The sequence below is a fragment of the Cyanistes caeruleus genome, chromosome 1 (assembly GCF_971803275.1).
Source record: "Cyanistes caeruleus chromosome 1, bCyaCae1.hap1.1, whole genome shotgun sequence".
NCBI classification, from domain to species: Eukaryota; Metazoa; Chordata; class Aves; order Passeriformes; family Paridae; genus Cyanistes; species Cyanistes caeruleus.
This window is the reverse complement of record NC_141701.1, coordinates 144,233,149-144,239,429: the sequence shown is the minus strand read 5'-3', so window position 1 is coordinate 144,239,429 and position 6,281 is coordinate 144,233,149. Positions and strand designations below refer to the sequence as shown.

The 6,281-nt window shown below is 42.7% G+C and overlaps 1 long non-coding RNA gene across 1 annotated transcript; it reads right to left on the bottom strand.

Annotated features, from left to right (window-relative positions):
• Window positions 1-2,664: 2,664 nt before the first annotated feature.
• On the bottom strand, window positions 2,665-5,430 carry LOC147655988 (uncharacterized). The gene is made up of 2 exons (XR_015279715.1): window positions 5,305-5,430; window positions 2,665-4,913 (listed from the first exon to the last, which is right to left on the bottom strand). It is a non-coding gene; the product is annotated as an uncharacterized LOC147655988 (long non-coding RNA).
• Window positions 5,431-6,281: the final 851 nt, after the last annotated feature.

Genomic DNA, 6,281 nt, shown 5'->3' with positions numbered 1-6,281 from the left:
CATCTGCATGTTTGCACAGGAGAGGCTGAACACTGAACCCATTACCACTGCACAAAGGAGCAAAGACACAGGGACCAAATTATTCCCCTATACAGAACTGAGCTACACAGAAAAACAGTTAATCAAAATATTTTCATTAAGGTATTTTGACAAAGATGAATGTTCCCAGAGGAAGCAGGTACATCAGACAGGAAGAGTTTGACCATTAATTTTAACAAGTCAATTTTCTGTCAGGTAAAGTTGTATTTTGGATTGGTTTTACTACTCCTTCCTGCCTACCTGCTTGCTCTGCTTTGGGATCAATTTCTGCTCAAGCTGAAGTGAATACCTTAAAGCTGTTTCTTTCTTCACAGAAATAAATATTCAAGCATACACATCCACATGTAGATGGACCTTAAGCATCATTGGGATGTTTTTACCTACTTTCATTAGGCCAAGAAGGTGGATACTGTCCTAGTATCTAGGAAGCTGAAGCAAACTGGAATTGTCTATCAATCCTAAAGCAATAGAATCAGCAGTTTTCTGAATATCTTTGAGCAGAGCCTTTATTTTTCAGGGTTCTGAGTTTATGTTCAGTTAGTGCTAAACACTGGCAAGATCTAAGACTGATTTGGGATTCCACAGTGAAACTCCTTTGTTTTATGGTCAAGAGGAGAATATTATGAAAATCTGATCTACTACATTACATGGGACCAGATTATTTCACTTAATGATTCCTGCATTGAAGTTATGATCTCATGGCAAGTCCAGAGTGTATTTCAAAGAGAAACACTCATCCACAATTGGAATACTTGTCTCTTTTAAGCATCATCCCATACAGAAGGCACTTCAGTTTGCCCTGTTCCTCAAACAGCAGCTTCTTCTACACAACTGTCAGACACAAACAGTATCTGTCTGGCTGCAGGGGCTTTGCACAGGTAGGAGCATCTCTGGCCAGGACTAAACACGGGGTTTGTCCTGAGTTAGCTACAAGGAATGGGTTTTAGTGGGGGAAATAGCATAAATACAGCTTCCAGGGTAGCTGTAATTACACAGACTTTGATAAATATAATTACACTGTTGTTAAGGGGATTTTGGTGTATTTTATTTCTTCCACTTGCAAGAGCTGGATAAGAGATAGAGAGCTGTCAAAGGGAGTGCACAGTTTTGTTTCCTTATCTGAAATTAGAGCCCCAGGACACAGCTGTATTCTTGCACTTTGAAGATTAATTTAAAATAAATACCATGCTTTTTATATCAGACCCTTCCCTTCTGTCTGGGATTTCTGTCACATGGATGCATTTCCTGCAGGTGCAGCTTTTCCCACTTTGCTGCCCCTTTTTGGAGGGGATGTATGTGTGTGTGTATTTGTGTGCTCACCTGGTGCAGGACTCAGCACTGTGTGTTTTAGCACTGCATTTCTAGTGATAAATACCTTTACTGGAATAATGACACGTGAACTTAAAGGCGTGTTCAACATTAATTATACCAACACAGATTCTGGAATTATTTAAGGCTTCTTGTATGTAACATAAAGTATTGTTATGTGCATCATTACGTTGAATCTCACTCTTAAAGGTATTTTATTTTGATCAGAAAACAGAGAAGCCAAATAACAGAAGTACCATGTTGCAACCTCAGAATCCAGTCATAATCTGGTGACATTATCAGGATGTGTCCTCTATAAAAGATCCCCAAAAGGTCTTCCTATTTAAATTAAACCTTGTGGAGTGCACAATGCTTTTCCAAATGGAGCTAACCATTGCTTAATTCAGTCCTGGCAGCTGCTGTGTTATTTGCACTAATATATGCTGATATTCAGTGAATTAAATCTTGATGCAGCCCTTCCAAGTGCAGTGGGGAAGAAATCCCATCAAGGCACTTTACCCTAAAGCAGCCTTCACTGCTGATTTGTATCGCTCCAAACGTGGAGCACTTTGCTGTGATGAGTGAACTCCAATACCCACAGTAAACCCCAAATCCTGACACCATTTATGAGCCTATAAGGAGCTTTGCTCCACAAAGCTTAACGTACTCCAGTCAGGTTCCTGACTTCATAAATAAAGCAGAGGTCTGCCTTCCCCCTGGGAAGAGATTTCTGTGTTCCTGACTCTTGTCAAACAGAAACCAATACTGAAACAGTTTTTTTGGCATCAGCCAAGTGCTTTCTGCTTTGTAAGCTACTACCTCAACCTTGTTTTTGATACAGCTGAATTTCCCAACATATTGGCCTGATTTATCAGCTTAGTAAAAAAAAAACAGTATCTGTTTCTTTAGAGTCTTTCTGGTTTTCTGCAATTCCTGAGCATTTGGGGTTGCTGAACATATTACTCTGGAAAAAGCTTTTTTTTTTTTTTTTTTCCTGGAGCAATTTGCCCTTATAGACATGAAAACAAAAGCTTCAAATTTGCTCGAGTGAGGCAGAAAGTGACTTGATGTGTGATGTGCAGCCACTTTACAAACTCTGTCCTTAACAAGGTGGGGTTCAGGGTTAAGAGACCAGGACTCAGAGGATTTTCATGCAGCTCCTGACTCTGCCCCTGATCTCTTGAGCCAATCTTAGAGTGGTTACCAGTCAGCCTCTCTGTTCCTCCTATTTATCTCTTGCACTTCATTCAGTGCATTTAGCTAATTAAGTTTTCAGGAAACCAAAAATGCTTCACAAGGCAAACAGACAGGGAAACAATGTGGAATAATACAGAATAAACAGCCTTGTTTCAGCTTATAAAGATGAAATTAAACCCTACAGGGTATTTTTCCTTAGAGCCAGCACTGAGACAGCACATTTCTCCCTGTCCCTGAAATCTAGAAATACCGAAGATGGAGATGGGTGAGGTCTGCTAAGTGCCCTGCTCCACCCTGAGCCTGTGGCTCTCCTTGCATCCCCTCTCATTCTGAGTAATTGTATTTGCAGTGCAAGTATTTGTACAACCAGTCACATCCGAGGGCTTTCCCAGAGATAAGGGGCTCTATTCCACTTCCATCCACAGCTATCTGCAATATAATGTAATTAATTTATCTCTTGTTTGTCAAGAGAAAACAAAACTGAACAGCTGAAATGGTATTTGGAGGAGCAGCACATTCCTGCCCTTTGGCATAATTCAGCCTGTAACCCTTTGTCCAGCTGCTCCTGTGCTGGGATGTCCACCACTCTGGGATGTGACATGGAGCAGCACAATGGGAAAATATCATCTTGATTCACAGGAAAACTTCAGCACATCCATTACCTATAAAGTTATTAAACTCCTTCAGTTACTTATCTTCTTTATTTGTGACCTGTCCTTTTGTAGGCACACACATTCTGGGGGCATGGGTTAGTGCAGAGGCAAAGTACCCAGTTGTCTTCTGTCACTCCCTCAGCTCTGCCCCAGCACACTGGAAGTCCCACTGGAGTGGAACAGACCCTGGGACTGTTCTTTCTGAAGGGTTTAAATACATTTTCCTGCTTGTTAGACAAATGTAATGGAACTCTAACTATCCAAGCCAACTAGTGTGGTAAAAAGATGTGTAAAATCTCAAGAATCCAGAGCAAAAGGCGGAATCTTTAAAAAGACCCTCAAAGCAGCTATCTTTAATGGAATTAGATATCTTAGCTAAATAAATAAGAGGCTATTGCTTGTAAAAAGCCCTCAAAACCACAGTGATTTCCCTTGAGGTAAAATCAGTAGAGCAAAAGAAGGGAAAAAAAAAGGACTAAAAAAATCCCTCACCATAAACCCCAAAGGGACTTGTCAGCTCTACAGCAGAAATTGGAGAGACTACTCAAGCAAGAAGAGGATTAGGCTATCTCCTATCAAAGCACCCAGGGACTGGATTTTTACAGCAACTTAAATAGAAAGTGGTGGACTTTTGGGTTTGGATTTTTTTATCATTTCCAGCTGTGGCAAAGACTGGAAGAAAAGATTTACACAGTATTACCCCTAAAGTGATGTCTTTCCAGCAGGACCAGTGCCTGTGTCCTCTTTCTAGGTCCATCAACTTTAACCATTTTAAAAGTGCTTTGCTTTGTGCAGTGACCAAAGGCAGTGTGAAACATTTACACCTTTGGGTAAATCTCTGAGGAGCCACGTCCCACGCTGCTGAACACGAGAGTGAGCTGGCCTGGCCGTGAGAAGGACAGGACACAGTTGGTGATGAAGGGTCCTGGATGCTGCCTGCTGCAGGAGAGCTGGAGGCAGCCACGAATCCTTCCTCCTAATCCTCTCTGACCTCGGCTCCTGATCCCAGACACATCAGCATTCAGCTATTTGAATATGCTCAGGCTTCCAAAAATACCAGGCATGGCCCAAGCAGACCCCTCTAGCACGGATCTGCCTGGAGAACGTGGTCCAAGCTTGTTTGCTCTGTGCAGGAGCCCCACGCTCACCCCCTGTGCCCTCCCTGCCCCACAGGACAGCCTCACTGCATTTACAAGTAGCAAAATTGGGCAAATTATCACCTCAGTGTGAAGAGATTATTCCTTATTAAAGCTCAACACTTTTTCACTAAGCCCTCAAGCTGGAGACCGTGCCTCTGCTCATGTGTGTCCTTGAGCCCAAGCGGAGGGAGAGCATTGGTTACATTGCTGCTGTGGAGCCCTGCTCTGCCCTGGCACAACTCCCCTCCTTACTCTGGTCCTCTCCTTTACAAGGTGCTTCCTAGGACCATCTCCTCTAGGCTCAGCCCAGCTCCAGCCCTCTCTTCTTCATTTCTGCAGCTTCTCAGGTTGGGCTGGTGGCAGCTTCCAGGGACACAGAGAAGCTGGTACATCCCTTGTCTTTATTGTTGTATGGCTTCTGCTGTGATCTGATTGTAAACTGTGCCAGGGCTGCATAACTGAGCATCTTCACCTGCCCATCCTCAGACCTGTGTGTTCAGTGACCAGTCCTTCACCATCCCTCTGTGGTTCAGTCCTGCTCCCATCATCTGCTTTATATCTTTAACCAGTTTTCCCCCTAAAGAGAGAACAGATAGGGTATTAATTTGTAGTCTACTTCTGGGATTTCAACTTGCTCTTCTAAAAGTTATTAATTCCAGGACAAACACAATTTTCTCTCTCTTTTTCAGCCTCAGATTCTGGTGCTGTCGAGGTAATGTGTCTCTGTCTGTCTAGCCTTATATAACTGTCTCCTTTTCTCTTTCTTTCTTTGCTTTTTTTTTTTTTTTAAATTTTCTTTGCCGCTTTATCAACAGCTGGAGAAAAAACTGTTATCTCTTTCCTACGGGCAGGGCACGAAAGAGATAAAAAAGCAATTCCAAAGCCAAAGCTCGAAGTCTACCTGCCTAGCCTTCAGCCACCAACCCTCCTTGGCTAAATCTGACAGTGTCCTAAGCCTGGGGCCTCACCAGGTTCTCCCTGGAGATTTCCTTCAACACACCCCTACACATTCTGCATTGAGAGACACAGAGCACCAGGTGTGTGCAGCAACCTGTGCTCCTGCTGGGGGTCACCACTGAGGTGCTCTGTGCCCATTCTCACCTTCAGAGCCGCCCTGAAAAGGCCACACACCTGAAGGTGGTCTCAGTTTATGCTCTGGGGATGAAACCTCCTGCTGGGGTGGAGTAGCTGCAAGTTCACCTCCCTCAGCAGCCTGAAGGCTCCAACAGCATTATCTGCTGCCCACAAGGCTCTGCAGCTGTAGGGAAAAGAGCAGTTGGGCATATCTCAAACAGCAATTCCAGGATTTCATAAACGTGGGACAGCTTGACCTTAACATCTGGCATCAGTGGAGTCCTCTCCATAGGAGAGCTTCATATGGAAGTGGGGTTTATAGCCCCTTCCCCTGTACCACTTTGTGAGGGCAGTTTACCTTATCTCAACGCCATTCCTTAAGGTGTTTGACTTGCAACAGTGCTCTTTTAAGGAATTGGAGAGCTCAAGTTTTGCTCATAAATCTAAGTAACTCATCCAAGTTAAAATAGGAATTTATTCTAAAGCCATCAATCCAATTTGAATTTACATCACTTCTTTTTAACCTCAAGACTTCTAAAAACAATTGCCTCAGTATATGAATATTATGTTATCAAATAATTCTCAAGGATGCTATTGGTCTAGATAGGGCTGTATCAAGGCAAACTGTACCAAAGAATTCACTGCTCATTGCTCAATGTGTGATTAAAATGGATTCCATATCTTTATAAGTTTACATGTTTAGCTCCAGGCATTTTATTATGACTGGCACTAAGGATAACCTTCCAAAATAAACATATGTGTATTGTTCCATATTGTTAGTAAAGTGATTCTAATCCCTACTGCTCCTAATTTTCCTGTTTTAAAAATCCTTCTAACTGGGATTTTGCAGACTAGTACTGTCATCCTTGAA